At 37.4% G+C, this 19,942-nt stretch overlaps 1 protein-coding gene across 2 annotated transcripts in view; it reads left to right on the top strand.

Annotated features, from left to right (window-relative positions):
- bwa (alkaline ceramidase) overlaps positions 1-19,942 on the top strand; it is a 131,309-nt gene that overhangs the window by 51,059 nt on the left and 60,308 nt on the right. Inside the window, exon 3 of one of the 2 annotated variants that reach the window (XR_010855248.1) lies at positions 8,408-8,996. The exons of the other annotated variant lie outside the window; for it this stretch is intronic. The gene's annotated coding sequence lies outside the window, so the exon portion shown is untranslated. Of the gene's footprint in view, positions 1-8,407; positions 8,997-19,942 lie in introns of those variants that run through there. 2 annotated transcript variants of the gene reach the window in all.

Raw genomic sequence — 19,942 nt, 5'->3', positions numbered from 1 at the left:
TTTCCTTCATAGCTGTCTGAAAAGTTGTTGCTGAGAGGCAGACTGAAGCCAGATTTTCTTCACAAATGCCAACAAGGATATTCTTGCAAAGGCAGTTTATGAGGCATGCAAATATACGAGCGTGCAGATCGAAGAGGGTCATTAAGGAAGCTTATTAGCAAAGGTAGTAAGAAGAGTAAAGACTGTTTTATGTTCACTTCAGTGAATAATAATAATGGAATCTCTCTAAATCGGAGTTTTTCTTAAGCTTTAGATGCGAAAGTTATTCAGATTTATTTAGGTTATTTTTTTTATAAAACGTTACAAAAGATATATTTGCTTCAAGTTTGACAAAAAAAATTTTCCGGTTATTCAAATGATTTTTTCTTCATAGAAAAGAGAGAGAGAGGATTTCTCCCCGGCCCCCGCCCCCGCCCCCCCGCCCCCGCCCCCGTAATTAACATGTGAAGCAAGGGAATCAGAAGGCAGGACTTGCGAAACTAGTTCTGGGGTAAATTACAATGTCATATTGTCTTAATCATTTAAACCGATTTACCTTGGCACTGGCCCCCCTAAAAAGTTCTTTTTCTGAACACCAAGAGGCAGCGCATGAGTTTTGTGGGTTCATACGTCTTAGGATATTTTGCTTGTCACTTGAATGTCAAATGATGGCTTTGATAACCACCTCTTCTGAAATGCTTTTACTACCCAAGGTTTCTCAGCTCCTCAGTTGCAATATTTATGTGCTCGAGAAAGATTGGTACAGTGGATCAATTGCCTTTGTCTGTTAGCAGAACTAGTACACTCGCTCTTAATGTTGAGAGAGAGAGAGAGAGAGAGAGAGAGAGAGAGAGAGAGAGAGAGAGAGAGAGAGATCCCAATTGATAAACTTTCGTTTGACAGGTGAGAAATCAGTCCATGACTAGAAAACTAAAAAATGTTGTGGGTTTGTTTATGCTTATTAGGAGATGGAAAATCAGATGCTTGACTAATTTGCATGTATGAGGATTGTAGTATCTTCCGTACGACAGTAGCTGGATGTTTTTCGCTCTTGTGCCCTTTGAGGATATAGGAGCGATGTCAGAAGTATCATCTGTAGATGGGAAATTGATTTGTAAGATGTCAGCGTTTTACGGTTTTTTGTATTTTTTATGAAGGCAGTTGGTGGCGGTGGGAAGTAAGTTTATTGGACAATCTTTCCAGCCATATGTCAGTCATGAATTTTTACAATGACTCCCTTTCTTTCTTAAACTTGTCACGTATTGATTGTAATGTTAACCTTTACCCCAAGAACGTATCTCTCCTTTCCTCATTTCTTGTTGTGGTTATTCACTTTCTTATTAGACCCAGTTCCCTCAGCGACTCTTGACCCTCAGAGAGCGTTATGCGAAGGTTATCTGATGCTTAAGGGCGTTATGCGGGCTATATTATCGCTTAACTCCTTCTAGTGCTTTTCTGTAAATTACTCACATGTTATGTGTCCTCATGCCTTCGGTTTTTTTTTTTTTATTTCACAGATGGACATTTTTTTTCTGCGTAAACTTGGTCAACGAGTTGATGTCCTTTTTGCGTCACTATATATGAATCTGTAGTTATTTTGATTAATAATAATAATAATAATAATAATAATAATAATAATAATAATAATAATAATAATAATAATAATAATAATGACTGTGATTTTCTGTTTACCAGATACATTCATCTTTCCGGTTCTTAGTGATAATTTGACGGTAGAGAGGCCTGGCATCCCTGAGCCGTTTGTAAAGGTTAGGCCTAAGAGAAAAGAGGGGAAAAATTGGGAGAGATTAAGAGAGGCTTAAAACCGAAGAGGTGACGGAGTCCAGATTATAGGCCCCGAGGATAAATGGGAGCAGGTTGGGAATGATTGTGCTTATTCCAGGTAGATGCAATACATATGTATATATATATACACATGTAGATATATATATGTATGTGTATGTGTATATATATGTATATATGTATATATGCATATATCTATATATATATCTATATCATCTATATATATATATATATATATATATATATATATATTATATATATATATATATATATATATATATATATATATATATATATATATATATATATATATATATATATATATATATATAGTACGTAGTCTACACAGAATGTGATGCCATGAGACGTTTAATACACTTTGGTATACTATTTGGCAGTCAGAGGGTTGCTGTTGTTGTTGTTGTAGTTGTTGTTGTTGTGTAGCGCCCTTCATTTTGTACTCTTCTTGAGGAAACCTGCAAAATCTTTCCACACAAAATTTAATGTGCATCCATATATTGAATTTTCTGGGTGTAATTGACGCCACGTATAACTCTTCTACAATTTCAAGAAATATACAGTGCGACATAACATACGTAATAAATTTCTTCTGGCAATCCTGTTATAGAATTACTGATATATTGCTGTCATTTTGAACTGAACAAGTACACTAGTTCGTGGACAATACAGGTGGGTCTATATTCTATTATATACAAGACACGACGAAAAATGCGTCGCAGTCAGATTGATATATTTGAAGCTGCTTTATAAACAACTGGGTACAATTGACTTCAGACAGGTCAACGGAGATACAGTGGCTTTTTAACCAGGTGCGTTGAAATTTCTCCGTCCTTTTCGGTGATTTGAACTCTCGCCCTCTCGGAATTGGAACGTACTTCATAGACACTAGATTGTGAGGATATGTGTATTTTTTTCACTAAACGCCTTTACGGGTGGTTCTAGAGTTGCCATCCTTCCAGTCCTCTCCAGATATTCTCAGGATGAGGTTGCAAGCCCCTAGCATTCCCCTCGTATGTCGCCTAGCACGCTGTTGGCCCAGCGTTCGACTCTCCTACCGGCTAAGGAAGAATTAGAGGGATTTATTTCTGGTGATAGAAATTCATTTCTCGTCATAATGTGGTTCGGATCCCACAATAAGCTGTAGGTCCCGTTGCTAGGTAACCAATTGGTTCTTAGCCACGTAAAATAAATCTAATCCTTCGGGCCAGCCCTAGGAGAGCTGTTAATCAGCTCAGTGGTCTGGTTAAACTAAGGTATACTTAACTTTTTTTCAAAAGGCATATGTGCCGAAAGCGGTCAGCGATTTTAGAGGGTTACCCCTTCAAGTACTGGCCAGATCCAGCGTTGCTTAATGTTGTAGCTGTACTTTTTTCAACGGATATATAAATTTATTTGCTTGCGAATTCGCTCGGTCGCTATAAATCGTCAAACAAATTCCTAAATCATTCCATTGCCGAGTCATCGAGGTAAATCATTCCATTGCCGCGCCAACAAGGGTTCGAGTCCCGGAAACAAAGTAAACTTTTGCTAAATATATAGTAAATACATTGTACGACATATTCTATACTGGAAAGAATAAAAAAAAAGAATGAGGAAAACTAAGAAAGATATGAATTCCTTAAGCGCTATTATCTTGGCTGAATACGCGATTGTGGTCGTGTCTTTTATGAGTCCCAAAAGAAAGCACTACAAGGGATTGTTTTTATGACAGTTATGAAAGGTCTGAAATTGACAATAAAAATAGCACAGTATGTACTTAACTGTGTTGACAAAAGAGAAGCAATAAACTGAGACGACATACAGAAAATAAAATGGATAAATAACAACTAGTTGCTTGACATGGCATGCGAGGTTGAGTGGCAAAACCATCAATCGTTCACTTTGTAGATGCATGCGTCAGAAGAGCTCACACTTAACCTCATATCTTGTTTATAGGGTCCTTGACAGGTATTTTATCCCTGAAACAGTTCTGTTTCCTTCGGTAAGTGAAAGCGTTCCTGAAAACCGGAAGAAGACCCTGAGAAAGCAGAAATTGTTCATAAATTCATGAAGATAATATTTGCAAGTGCAAAGAGCTTCGTGTTCTGTTCGAATGAATTTACGTTTCGTTATATGAGGAAGTTTAAAAACGGCTTCATGTGAACGTTATATAGCCTTTACTTTCCTTCGAAACGATAGATAGTAGTTATAAGGTAACTAGCATACTCAGATACGCATAAATGATGGAGTGAACATTTCAGGTGGTAATTCTTAATAAATAAATGAAATGAAATGAAAGATAATTATTTAGCGAGCAGCTGAGTAGACAGTGTGGCAGAGAAGGCTTTCTCTGAATATTTTAACATCATAGGTAGGGTATGTACCAGATCAGGTATCAGTTGTGTTTAAAACAACGTACTTTAAAAAAAAAAAAGATGCCGTCCAGGCACGGACTTCATTAGTAAGCATGAGAAGTCCAGCGAGGACAGTCATTCATTTCAACTTCGTGCAAGTACGGTTTTTTTTATTGGTGTTGTTTAAAAAACTTATCATCGAACTATCTTTAGAGGGGTGGGTATAAAATTCCGGTTGTTAGTGCTCAGGATGTTTGATAAGACAGTGTTGAACAACTAGTACACTTTTTTAGGTAGTTCTAAAAGGCCTTTTTGTAAGAGATCAGAAAATACCTGTGAAGCGAAGAGCTTTCATTTAGAGTACTCTTATATCTGAATAATGGACTACACCTTCCAACACTGCTCAGATTCATTACCGTGACACGAACATTGTGTATTTAACCCCAACAGTAAGCCTAAATCTCAGAGCCAGCATTGTACCCAGGTTTAATTTGGCAGTCAAACCCCTTGTTCGCAAAGGTGCAGGAAACCTCATTGGGCTGCGCCATATGAAACAATGGAAAAATATACCAGCAATTCTTGTAAGATCTAAAATTGCCCATTGCTTAATGTTCTGTAAAATTGATGACTAAAACTGTTAATGCATGCTGGAAAAAATATCTGGTCAGAAGGTATAAATCATTTTGGGATCTTTAAAAATCCTGTAAAGAATCCTGCAGCCAAATCTTGATCAAACAAAGCAGGTAGGAGACAAATGATTTGACTGTATGGTGGCTGATGAAAGTAAAAGTCATCTAACTGAGGACTCAGCTCATGAACCCGATGAAGACCCCGGTAAGAGGAAGAGAAGGAAGGATAAACCTGAAAACCTGTACAAGTATGGAAGTTTCAGCAGAGGCATCACTCATCATTCTCAGGGGTCTACGAACTGCATCATTAAAATTCCCCAGCGGTTCGTTGGACAAAAGTGAGCGTAGGCACTGACGCAGCCGTAGCGCCATATCAAGAAAATGTTTAAGTAGCTAAAACGGGACACGTCTCAGCCGAAAATAACTCTGTTCTTCAGTGCCCGTACGGTGCGAAAGCAGACCGAGTGCCCGACGACACCATCGGCACGACCCCGACAATGCCACCCTCATTTTGTTTAATTCAACCCCTCCGCAGCGGTCCTCTTCATCTGGTCCTGATTTGCATGACTGAAGTGTTGTGATTATAGATCAATCAAAATGCCATCTAGTTTTCAACACTCGTATCCATTTGTTTCTGTCCCTGTGCTTGTTGCCTATTGGGGAGAGAGAGAGAGAGAGAGAGAGAGAGAGAGAGAGAGAGAGAGAGAGAGAGAGAGAGAGAGAGAGAGAGAGAGAGGAAAAGTGGGTAAGTATTTGTGTTCTCATCTTTGTGAAATTAAGTTGTAGTAGTATCCATGATGACAATTTTTGAACTCATTGGTGCCTGTTAGATATATAAATGCCGTAGAGTGTTATGATAATTAACTTTGGGAATTCTTTATTTTGGGATAAGTCGAAGGGCTAGCAGACAGGAGATGGATGTTTCGACACCTGCTATTATCTATTATGTTATTAGATAACATGAGTACTATGTATGATAGGTGCTTCGCATTATCCTACTTTTCATTATCTTAGCAATTTTAAGAGTCGTAACTCTTAACCTAGAATGAAATAGTAGTCTTATCCGAAATGATTCTCGAGCACAAGCAGTCATTCATGTTTTCTGCGTGCTATTGTCATGCGATGATGAAAGGAAAGCAGTCTAATGTAGATGACACATATATAACTTCAATCAGGTAAGTACTGTCGTTTTATGTGCAATGTTTTTTTTTAGTTAAACACCTACGAGGCATCGCATTTAAACGTCTTCAAGTCGTTGTGCAGTAGCGCTGTTGTTCACAACTTATATTATAAGATAGTTGGTGATTCTCTACACTGGACTGGTAACTGAAAGAATATATAATATTTATGTTTGCTTAAAAAAATGTTTCCGTAATTACTAAATATAGGGTTCTTGTGCACACTCTTGGTCGCTTCAAGTTGCTAATGTTAAGGAAGGTTAGCCTTGGCGGGCATTTGCGAAATACAACCATTTGAATTTATGTACTTATAAAGAATCTCACCGCGCTGTCAGCTTAGAACTGACATGGCTTATCCTGAGTAGAGGGTAAAAAAAGCGCGGTATCACCTGCCTCAAAACAGCTTATCACGCAAACTGAGATTTTTCGAGGGGTTGCGGTGCTCGTAAATTACGGTAGGACCCATTCGCCTAAGTCACACCCGAGATTAAGGTATATAGGTATTTTGCCACCGTAGAGAAAATTGCTCAAAGTAAAGCTATTTTTTTAGTCTTCCAGTCCGATATCGGGGCGAATTTTCTCGTTCCCTCTTCGTGTTAATAGCTTACGAAAACGATTAGCGTTGTCGAGGTCTGTTCTGAGGATGAAAGGAGTTAAGTGGCGTCTTCAACAAAATAAAACGCTTCCCTTTTTTTCTGGCAGAAAAAAATGAATATCATGACTTAATCTGGTTTCGTTTACGTCCGAGCGCAAAGTATATCTCTGGGTACAGGATATTTTTACTTAGCCTGAAGGCCTAATGGCCTGCCACCGCCTGCCCCCCTCCCACCCCGATTCTCTCTCTCTCTCTCTCTCTCTCTCTCTCTCTCTCTCTCTCTCTCTCAAGAACGACCTTAATTTGGCTTATTCGACGTGTTTATATCTTCGTCATGAAAGCAGTGAGTGTTTTGTTCGTTATTTGCCAAAGTAGTAATTAAAACGATTTCATCATTGTCGTGATTATCATCACAGTTACAGTCCCCCTTTTTATCTTCACTACTGTACAGAGTTCCTCATTGGACGGGTTGGTATCGTTCTCGGCTAGCACTCCGCTGGGCCCGCGTTCGATTCTCCGACCGGCCAATGAAGAATTACAGAAATTTATTTCTGGTGATAGAAATTCATTTCTCGTTATAATGTGGTTCGGATTCCATAATAAGTTGTAGGTCCCGTTGCTAGGTAACCAGTTGGTTCTTAGCCACGTAAAATAAATGTAATCCGTCGTGCCAGCCTTAGGAGAGCTGTTAATCAGCTCAGTGGTGTGGTGAAACTAAGGAATACTTAACTTCACTACTGTACGTAGCACTATCATCACTACTACCACCATTCATCCCATCATCTCTACCCCTGTCTTCATCATCGCTGTCGTAATAGTCAGTTTTAATCATCATCATTATACCGTCATGGCTATCAGGATATGTCATCATTATAAACTGGTACTTTCATAACTAAACCGTTTATTATCATCATGACCATTGTTGCCATCATAATCATCAATTTGGCATCATTAACGATACATCAATCATGATCATCACTAATATTATCAAATATCGTTACGGGAATGTGGCCAGCAACCGTACCCATAATCATTATGATCATCGAGTAGCGCTCACTTATTTGCGAAATCTGGACCCAAGGTCACGTGGGGCAAAACGGAGACTTGAAATCTGCTTCGTCTTGCTGAACCTTGGAGACGTGTACCTCAAGTGTACATTGTGTACTCGGCAAGCTTCTTTGTGTGTGTGTTTGTGTGTGCATGCGTCTGTGTGTTCTAAAGCTGTGGGTCTCTCCTGTGGAAATTTACAAATGGTTGAGATTTTATTAAGAGTAGATATAAAAGACACACACACACACACATACACACATATATATATATATATATATATATATATATATATATATATATATATATATATTACTTAAACAGGGATGGCTCCAGAGAAAAATCAACTCAACGGTCTCGGATACAGTCGGACTTTGACTGTTGAATTGTGGATGAGTTTCTGTGCAGTAAAACTTCCACAGCACCCCTCACACTTTGTGTGATTCACCCCATTTTACACACACACACACACACACATATATATATGTATATGTGTGTGTATATATATATATATATATATATATATATGTGTGTGTGTATATATATATATATATATATATATATATATATATATATATATATATATATATATATATTGTTAACAATATAAACAGTTTTCAAAATTTTCAAAATGGCGTGGCAGAGCAGCGCTATTAATATAAAATAAATTATTTTTATCTTGCATTTATATCTTTCAGCACGGTAGGTTAATTCCGATAACTTCAGAATCCGGTTTTTTTTCATTTTTAATTTTTTGTAGGTTTTAATTAATAGCATGTTAAAAATCTGTAAAATTTTAACTCTTTGATTATACATAAACAGAACTGGAGGTCTGGAGCTAATATGGACGAATCATGCTTACTAAGAATCAATAATAAGCAGAAAGTCAATGGACGTGTGATCCTAGATGGAAGAGAACCAGAAGTCGCAGTGGCTCTTATAACAGCACAATAGAAAGCTAATTGTTTCATGCGAGTAGTAAGCTATCGATCAGGAGGCCTCACATGGAGGTCATTAAAGAGTGAAGGAGAACAAAAATTTACTTAGTTACTAACGCATTAGTTGAGAAGTTTTATGAGCACACACAGGAAAATGAGATATGTTGCTTGTGGTGGAACGCACTTATAAAAACTTCATGATATCATTATCAAGTGATTTTGGTGTCACTCATTGGCATCCTAGGAAAGGTATATCAACTTATTTTATGGCCCTGAAGTTAGTAGTTAGAAGGTGTAAGTTAGAAATATGAAGTTAGAAGGTTTAAGTTAGAAATGTGAAGTTAGAAGTTTACAATATGACCCGCTCACTGGAAAACTGATGTAGGTCAGATGTGATCTACTCTAGTCTTTAATGTGAGTCATGAGCTGTCGAGTAATGATAATTGTTAGCTGCGCTCAGTGGACTCGGTAAAAAATTTAATGGCTATTATCTTACGATTATGATGTCACAAAATGACGACAGAGTGAATTAAATTACTTCATAACCTGTAATAAAAGAGAACTTTAAGACAGAGTTTATAACCCTACATTCAAGAGACTAATTCGTTGCATGTGTCACGTTAGGTTAGAATAGTTCATTATCTAACCATAATGTGATTATGACATCACAAACTAACATCGTGGGGCTAGAGGCCAAAAACTATTTCATAACCTTTAGCGTTACAGAACCATAACTTTTCCTTATATTCTTACATAATCATTGGCCGAATATTATGACATGACTAGGCGATGTCATAGAGGCAAAAAATAGACGAAAGTAACTTAATCTGTAACCATTATTTTGGGAGAATTGTAGTAAGTAGGGGATTTTATGACTCCACAACATTATTGAAATCGTTGGGTGAGTTAGAGAAACAAGTGCTTCCATTTTTCACTCATTTTTGAGAGAGTCATATGTCTTAGCACTGCTTATGTATATGGTAAAAGAAGTCGAAGAGTACCTATGCAGATCGTTATAGTACAAATGAATTCTTTTTAGATTTCCTAAAGAGTTCAAATAAGTAGTCTATCAAAAAACAGTAAATGTGTTGTTATATGAAGAAAGACGTCACGGACGTTCAAAAACAGTAAAGTTGATAATCAGTAACTGAAACAGGTAAGCCGAGAATCACCTCTGCCTCACCAACAATACACAAAAAGGGAAATAACCTCAAATTGCAAATACAACCAGCTCTTGTTGTAACAAGTTTAAATAGAAAACATGTAACTTAAGTAGTTCAGACAAATTTTGATCAGTACAACACGAGTTGTATAGGAATGAACAAAAGCTGCATGGCGATTATATATAATATATATATATCTCGTATATTATAGATGTATTTATATATACATGCATATAAATGTATGTATATACATGCATATAAATGTATGTATGTGTTACGATCTCGCTTTTCGAGATCGACAGGTTCTTTAAAATAAGCAATTGGGCTGTAATGACTGACGAGAGGTGACAAACAAAGGAGGGAGGAGCAGAACAAAACGAAAAAGTTACCTTAAAATTAATTTATTTACAATAAATTATTTACAGTACATATTCACCGAGTCAATTGGTTCAATTTAGAATAAATTAAGTGAACATTATAACAAGTGAATTAATCACTTAAAGGAGCAGCAACAATTAACTGGTCAGTAAAACAAATGAATCAAAAACACAAACATTAGCAGCACAAACAAGTGACCAACACAATATTACAAAAGCAAATTAATAAGCCATTCAAAAATATAAATAATACCCAGGCAGCAGAACTAAATACATAAACTGGCAGCTCAAAGGAACACTGCAGGACAACTCCGACAGAGTCGAAACGACAACCATCATGTCCTCATGCAGTGCTGACGTCCTCCTCCAGTACCGACGACCACGACAGAGCCGGCACGGCAACCATCTCGTCCTCCAAGAAACGTACTGACGTCCTCCTCCAGTACCGACGACCACGACAGAGCCGACACGGCAACCATCTCGTCCTCCAAGAAACGTAACGTCCTCCTCCAGTTACGACGACCATGACAGAGCCGATCAAGAAACTCTGCTGCTAGAACCTGACTCGCAGGTACGGATACCTACCCATTTAGACTGGCGATGACGCCATTCACCAGACGACAGCTCGCCAGCAAGAAAAACAAGCAAAACAAAGGAGGCAACAACCCATGGAACAATCGACAAACGATTGTTCCTAACATATGTATGTATGTATGCATGCGCGTGTTCATGGGAAATCCTGCACATATCATATGTTCGCCTGAAGAACGTTTATAACGTGACAGATAAAAATGCTATTTAGAGGATGTTGGGGACGAATATGAGACAGGAGATAATTGTTATGAGATCGATGAAAATGAAGCACAGGGTGACTTGTTCGAAGTGAAGTCAAGTATGAGCTAAGAGAGTTTCATGTTTTAATTAAAGTTTAAAATGTTAATGGATGGAATGATGACGAAAGTCGGAGATGAGATATGTGTCGGGAATGAAGTCCGGTCGGCTTATGTTTGCAGTTAATATATTATTGATAGGGGAGAGTAGAGAGAAGTTGTAGATATTATTGAGAAATGGTGAAAGCTTTGTGATCAAAGAAGACAGAAAGTGATTAATAACAAAGCTAAGGTAAAGAGGGTAAGCGTGAGCCGGAAAGATAAAAGCACTAAATGTTATTAAGGCTGGAAGAAGAATGGAGGGTTTTGATGTAACGGATGATTATGGAATGAAAGCATTTTTGCTCAAAAGATATGGAATAGTTCGCCATTTACATTTTCTTTTGGCCCGGTGTGTTCAGTGTCCAAAGTTCAGTATATCTTAGTTTAACCAGACCACTGAGCTGATTAACAGCTCTCTTAGGGCTGGCCCGAAGGATTAGACTTATTTTACATGGCTAAGAACCAATTGGTTACCTAGCAACGGAACCTACAGCTTGTTGTGGAATCCGAACCACATTATAGCGAGAAATGAATTTCTATCACCAGAAATAAATTCCTCTAATGGAGTAAGGAGATTCGAAAGAGTGAGAAATGTAGAAATATGGCTAAGCATAGGTCAAAAAATAGGCTGGAGTATTTTGAAGGTGGTTTGTTATAGAAGAGGCTGTTAAAGAATATACGTCAGAAGCACAAGGAGTGAGGAGTCGGAGTTCGACAAAGTACAGGCTAGGTAGGGTTGAAAAAAGGCCGGAACAGGAAGCGCCAGACTGCATGCAAGACAGAATTGAGGGTTGCATTGTAAGTAAGGAAGGGTTGCTGCACCCCTGACCACCTGATTGTGCAGGTATATGAACGAGCAAATATTCTGAAAGTTTTTCTGCAAAGGATTCCATCTTTGGCTCAGCGCTTGTCTTTCTCCTGTGACATTGAAAATAGTGGGTTTGAACATTGCGTGAATCATCGGAGATTGTCGGATGCTGTGTGCATTCACGCGCCTTGTGACCATCTGTGGATTCAGGCACCATGGGACAACATAAAAGATGAATATGGCAGCGGCTGTTGTTTTATTTACCTCTTAATTCATCCCATATCGAAGAAAACCGATTTTCGGAAGATAATGAGTACGCAAATGTTCGTACGATTACATCTACTTAATTTAACAGTATGATGGTATAATATTTTTTATAAATATATATATATATATATATATATATATATATATATATATATATATATATATATATATATATATATATATATATATTTGAGGTTTGATTCTCTGAGAAGACAGATGCCGATCAGAGAAAAAAGGCCTGTCGAGTACGTCATATCCGTCAACACGAAAGCTTAACGTAGTGGGAAAATGTCCTGACTCGTATAAAAATTCCATCGTCAATTCCTACGTCAGAAGGGCCTTCTCCCACTACACCAGGATCCACACTACCTGGAGAGCGGTCCCCCAAGAACTAGAACGTGTGAGGCAAATGCTGCCTAACAGAGAATACCTCCAGTGACATCACTGAGGATGTGTTAAGCAAAAAACAGCAAGACATTCACGGCCAAACCCAGAGCATCAATCAGGAGGACCAAAAACTCGATAACAGTCTATCTACCACGGCCTGAAGACAAGAAGCAGACGTCCTTCGAAGGATCATCGCCAACTGGGTGACAATCAGGATGCCCCAACAAGTTTCAGTGAGTGTTTAACCACACTTGTGATGGAAAATTATACCACTCAGAAAGGACCCAAGGAATCGAGAACCAGCGGAGTTGGTCACACGATGACGACGTTAAAGAGGCGACACGCTAGCATTGAACGACAAACCCTTAAATGACCTGGTTAGAGATACTGAGGTCGCATATCAAGAAAGTAAATTTGGGAGGCACATAATTGCTAAAACGGTAAATATCTCTTTGGAAAAACCAACATGTACAAGTATCCTCAGACCGAGTTCTCCTCTCCAGCGAGAGAAAATAATAACGCCGAGGTTAACGTCCCATGCGAGAATCAGGGCTGGAAGACCACGCCCTACGAACCCCCTACATCCGCCTTCCCGACGATACGAAATGCCACACGGCTGGTATTATTATTTATGGCCGCAGTAGGTCTCCAAATCTGCCTGGACCAATCATATTTTTCGGGCCGCGCCGACCTTTCAAAGCTATTATGCCCCGCTATGGAATTACTCTTAGGCTGGAAAGGCCATGAAGTAGCGGCAGGAACAGCTGCCAGGAGAGGAATATAAATGGAATAACGTTGTAACGACTTTTGTCTTTTCCTCTGAGACTTTGACTGTGAAAAGAAGAAAAGGTTCAGAAAATTAGAAAAATGTTGTGTTGAAAGATTTGACCCTGCTAGTGATTCAGCATTCAATAACAGTTACCTTTGTGAAAGTTTATACCGAAAAATTATATTAGATATTAAGTGATATTTGAGGCTTCATGTTTGTAAGTAAAAATATTATTAATTGTTCTTTTTGTTTTAAAAAGGATAGCAACTGAAGCTCAATACCCAGTTGGTCAGGCTTTCAAAAATATTTTCCGAACCCATCAGCTGGTAGTGGTGGATCACTAGATATTTTTTCAAGCAAACAGTTAACAGTTATATTGAGAACGGTTAATGGCAGTTCTTTTCCTCCATTATTTCTTAACTGTTACAGTTATTATCAATCCTTTCGTTTATTATACTATCCATATACTATATATATATATATATATATATATATATATATATATATATATATATATATATAATATATATATATACTATCCATATATATATGTATATAAATTTATATTATACTGTATTTATATATATTTGCAGTTTTGTCGTTTCCCTTGCCAGGGGTTGTCGCCATACTAATTACAGAATGATGGTCTTAACCATTTTCTTTCATTAGGGTGCTGAAACGTGGAAGAATTCTTTGTGCACAAAACTTCCAGAACATTAGCTATATTATACACCTACACCGGAGATTCATCAGTAATGCATCAAATACCCTTTCACCTTCAATAAGTATGCCATTTACCACAATCTTGTCTGAACTCTTACTTCTTGGGTAATGAGACCGTTCATTTCCCATACCTCTTGTACAACATTTCACCAGCTTATTCTAGGCTTTCCTCTTCTCCAACCTCCTAAAACCTTAGAATTATATACTGTTTTCCCCAACTTGAATCGGCATAAACCTGCTCTTCCATCTACTCAGACTGGCACATGATCTAGCAGTTTCTTCTTCGCCATTTTTCCATTCCAAGAAGTCTTATGAATATTCTTTGGAACCATGCATTTACAACGATCAATTCATATCCCAAGCAAATTACACATTTACCAACAATGCCACCTCTTTTTGTCACCACCTTTGGATGTCAATCAGTCACTATCTTGGCATTTCAGCACCTAGCACAGCCACTTTTTCATATTCACCAAATCTAGCAAAAACTAGACCCTCCAAAATACAGTCTCTTTCCTGTCATTGCTTTTAGTTCCTAGACTATTATACACTTACTACAACACTTACTACTTACTACACTCTGCTTTGCCTATACAATCCCCATTATTAACACATTTGTAATCTTACTCATCCCCAAATTTTTCCTGCACTGCAAGTGCTACGCTGCTCTGACTCAAATTACCTTTCAGCTAGCCTAGATGCAATCACACGCTTTTTCTGGTCCATAAAATCAGTTATGATACATTTCTTCTCTGCAACTCATCCATGCACGCTCAGAACCCCAAGGATTTAATATTTAATAGAGGTTAAGGATCAGCAAACTATAAACTCTCTTTCACTGTGATTTTCCGTCTACTTAGAGCAAGAAGATCAGTTATTTTCTTTTCTTGCGTCCCACAGTAGTGAAAAGCAAGCTCACCATCAAGCCTCAGGACAAGAGGATCATCTGCCACTGAAGTGGCATCCCCCCAAAAAAAAAAAGGTTCCACAATCCTTTACTAAGTGTTTTTCTGCCTTGAGGGACATAATATCTGTACCTCAAACCATTAATAGTTCATAGGGCAACATTGGTTATGTTGTAGCCCTTACACCATCGTATTGGCAATCCTCAGTAAATATACTAAAGAGACATCTGTGGTTGCTGTAAAGAACGAGATTGAGAGAGAGAGAGAGAGAGAGAGAGAGAGAGAGAGAGAGAGAGAGAGAACTCATCAACCATTTAGGGATATACCCTCCCCCAAGAGGTTCATAACCCTACAGTAAGCGCTCGTCTGCCTTGAGATATGGTGCATTAGAATTCCAACCCATTGAAACTTCAAAGCAGTATCCAGGTAGCATTAATTTTAAGTGATTTATCAGATTACAGTACATGATGTGCGTGACTATATACACGCACACAAAATGCTCAAACGGAGTTTTGTCGTCTCATTCCATTCAGTAACATTCCCAACATCTGAGAGGTTGGAAGGAAAGTCGTTAAGGGATGCCCTTGAAAGTACCGTAGCCCCTTTTCTTTATCCTAGTCGTTGCGGGACTGTGACGTCATGAACTGTATCCCAGTGACGTCAGAATATTGACATTTGAAGGCGGCGTGTTGGCTGCTGGAGACGGTGATGGGAGAAATAAGTTTAAAGTTTCGAGTGTCTTTTTTTCATTTGTCAGTTTAATTCCTTTCCATCAGTCAGTTTCATGTCCAAGAATCTTCTCTATTCATCAAGTTGCGCTATTTTATTTGTACTGGTAACAGGTTTAAAAGTAAAGAAGGAGAAAGACTGGAGTCGGGTTACGTAATTCGTTCATGTGGCCAGTCGCGCTGTGGGCGGGAGTGCAACGCACCGAACAAAGGAGACTCGACTCATCGCAGGTGGTGGAAGGGAGACTTGGCGAAATACAGTCAAAATAAAATTATCTTCGCTAATTTCGTTTTTTTTCTGCTTTACAAAAGACATTATTGGAAAACTACTTGAAGATTAAAAATCAATAGAATTTTTCTCGTTTATTTTTCTAGTACAACAGACAGCTTTGAAGAACAAATAAGTTGAAAATGACAAATGGTAGTTTCTTAAGCGAAGTAAGCGAACGCAGTTATCGAAAAACAGACGTTGATGCTTTTATATAACATAACATAACATAATATATATATATATATATATATATATATATATATATATATATATATATATATATGTATATATGTGTGTGTGTGTGTGTGTATGGTTATGGTTATGGTATCGTCTGTGAGTGGTAACAGTAGTGTCTGTCACTATGCCCAACTCGGTACGGAATGCGGGGTGGGATTTTGGGAGGGGCGAGAAAGGTGCCGGAAGGCTTGAGCCTGTTTCGTAAATAATCAATTTTGTCCTGTTGAATTAAACAATGAATGTAAATACTGGGTAGTTATTTGACTATGGTGGGTCGTATTCAAGTCAGAGAAGATCATGGAGAGGCAAAACCAGCTCAAATAAGACTCGCTTAGGTACAGAAGGTTAACATATTCTAGAGCCACACCCTATAATGAGCCATATATATATATATATATATATATATATATATATATATATATATATATATATATATATATATTATATATATTATATATATTATATATATATATATATATATATATTATATATGTATATATATACATGAATGTCTTGTACAGTAATACAACAGTATAATATGAAGATAAAAAAGCCCATAAAACACTGTATGAACGTTGCTCGAAATATATGGTTGCAACGTTCATACAGTGTTTTGTGGGCCTTTTTTATCTTCATATATATAAATACATACATACATAATAAACATATATATATATATATATATATATATATAGATATATATATATATATATAGAGGTGTGTATGTATGTATGTTTGAATGTTTATATGTGGGCTTGCTTATGTGAAAATTATCCCCTTAATGTAGGGGAGTCTGGTTGCATAATACGAGAAGGAAGAGGATAGAAACTGTCGAGATGAAATGTTATCGAGAATGGAATTTTGTAAATGCCGTGATTCTGTTCCTTATTGAGATCGTTGTTGTTGTTGTTGTTGTAGTTGTTGTTGTTGGGGAGAATGGATGCTGTGACGTATCTTCAGGAAATCCATCGATTTGCAGAACGTGCAGAGGCAAATAGGAAATACATCTTTTTCATCACTCGCTTCTGATCATCATAGTTAATCATTTCATAACAAAATTATACAAATCGCATATTAAGCATCCTCTAAGCTTACAAGATTAGGAACCAAAAATAGTACCAGTAAAAGCAGAGATAAATCATGAATTATGAATTTCATTTATAAATTTATTTATTCATTGGAAAGACCAATTTGCTTCACCTTCCACTATTCAGGTGGCAGGTTTTCGTCACTTTGAAAGTGCACTACAAGCATTTTCTTTTACTGGCATTTCTTCAACTTTCCCTTCCTTTCCTTACTGAGACAGGACTTTTTTTGCCCGTCTCGATCTCCCCACCGTAAGAAAAATCATTATCGCCTCTATTCTTGCTTATCTTCCTTATGCTTTGCATAGTTCCTCGTTGGGAGAGTCGGTAGAGTTGTCGGCTAGCACTCGCTAGGCCCGAGTTCGAGTCTCCGGCCGGCTAATGAAGAATTAGAGGAATTTATTTCTGGTGATAGAAATTCATTTCTCGCTATAACGTGGTTCGGATTCCACAATAAGCTGGAGGTCCCGTTGCTAGGTAACCAATTGGTTCTTAGCCACGTAAAGTAAGTCTAATCCTTCGGGCCAGCCCTAGGAGAGCTGTTAATCAGCTCAATGGTCTGGTAAAACTAAGGTATACTTAACTATTGCTTTGCATTCGAAGAACCTTCTCAAAGAGGGATGTTACGTGAAATGAAGAGGTTGAAATGAATAATCGAGGTGAATTTTTGCTCAAAAGATCCATTCTCAGTTTTGCTCCAATATTTCTCTTCAGGTTCTACGTTAATTTTCGTCCGAATTTCTGCCTTAAGTATCGTTCTGATGTCTTTCTAAAATATGTTTCAAGTTTCGTTTTGATTTCAAGTTTTATTCTAGAATTCATTCTAATTTTTCGTAATGTTTCGTTTACTCGTTAATTTTCAGAAATTTTTATTAGGAATTTTGTTCACAGTTTAGTTATAATTCTCTCATATTTTCATTTGCGTTTGAATACTATTTAGACTCTAATTTATATTTCCCTTAATATAATTATGCATTAAATTTCATTCCTGATTTTCATTCCAACCTTTATTTTTCAGTATCAGTCCATAGTGATGTTTCATTTTCAATTTCAGTTTAAGTTTTAAAACTAATGTGGATTCGGGTTAAGTGTAATCTTTTTTCTTTCTTCGTTCCAAGTTTAAATGATTTGGATCCAAGCACCGCTTTGACCTTTCACAGCAAAATATGAGTCAGTTTAGATCAGAGACATTCGGTAGTTGCATACAAATTCTCTCTCTCTCTCTCTCTCTCTCTCTCTCTCTCTCTCTCTCTCTCTCTTTGAGTACGAGGTAATTTTGTGATATCCTAGCACGCTGCAACCTCAGTAACTATATATTCTGTATTCATTACAGCAGTATTTTGCTTCATGTTTTGGTGTTTACTCTGCGTATGTTTTAGATTCATATCAGTATAATATTGCATAATTAGCGTATATATATATATATATATATATGTGCAAAATATTTACGCTTATATGAATATTGCGCAGGAGAACTTGAATTATTATACCTGGCAAAATGGGGCAACTTCCATCAGAGCATTATGTATTCGTATTTTGTCTCTGCCCATCGCGGTGCGTTGGAACGTATATTTTTATCTCTCTCTCTCTCTCTCTCTCTCTCTCTCTCTCTCTCTCTCTCAAGTATTCATGAATAATCTGATTTGCAGGGCATCGGATATGCCACAGAGTTTTTCCAGTAAACAGATAGATATGTCGTGAGGATCAAACGTTCTTCTTCTCTTTAGTTATACCAAGACCTAAAGACTAAGGAGGTTTGGACGTCAAGGGAAGGAAAGACGTAGAATCGCTTGTAACGCCACTCATAGCGAGGGAACATCTAGCACTCGTATTCATGTCTGATGTTGTGAGGATTAATGCTCTTCTCAGTTGCGTGGGTTTGGTTTTGGTCGACAAATTATTTCCAAATGGAAAAAGGATTATTAGAATTATATGATGAATATGATGAATATTTCTTGAGCGTCTATGATAATAAACACAGCACTGGTAATAATATTAATGATGTTTATAATCATTAATATTGTTACGATTGTTAATTTAGTACATTATTGTTGCATTATTTACTTAATACGTCACATTGAGACTATTGAAAATTATTATATGGGTGTTAAATATTTTCATCTAATGCTAATCAGTAAAAGTTCCTTTGATTTGTTTTATGGAGTTCCTTTAATGAAGATTTTAGTTTTCTGTCAAAGAAAACTATTGTGCCGGCTTTGTCTGTTAGTCCGCCCTCAGATCTTAAAAACTACTAAGGCTAGAGGGCTGCAAATTGGTATGTTGATCATCCACCCTCCAGTCATCAAACATACCAAATTGCAGCCCTCTAGCCCCAGTAGTTTTGATTTTATTTAAGGTTAAAGTTAGCCATAATCGTGCATCTGGCAGCGATATAGGCCAGGCCACCACCGGCCGGTGGTTAAAGTTCCATGGACCGCGGCTCATACAGCATTATGCCGAGACCACCGAAAGATAGATCTACCTTCCGTGGCCTTGATTATACGATGTACTGTACAGAAAACTCGATTGCGCCGAAGACACTTAGGCGCATTTTTTACTTGTTTAATCTGATGTTGACCTTATCATAATGCTAATTCTTCCACTGTTATTTACAAATCTTGATATTCAGAATTTAAAATTAACACGCAAATTGCATTCTGATCTTGAAGTATCCCTTCTCAAAAGAAGGTTACGACAGTTTTTAAATTCATCTAAAGTCTATTTCAGTTATATTTTTTATTTGTATTCGCCTTTTTCCTCATATTTA

Source organism: Macrobrachium rosenbergii, chromosome 14 (assembly GCF_040412425.1).
Source record: "Macrobrachium rosenbergii isolate ZJJX-2024 chromosome 14, ASM4041242v1, whole genome shotgun sequence".
NCBI classification, from domain to species: Eukaryota; Metazoa; Arthropoda; class Malacostraca; order Decapoda; family Palaemonidae; genus Macrobrachium; species Macrobrachium rosenbergii.
The sequence above is the reverse complement of the archived record's forward strand: the minus strand, read 5'-3'. Positions and strand labels throughout refer to the sequence as shown.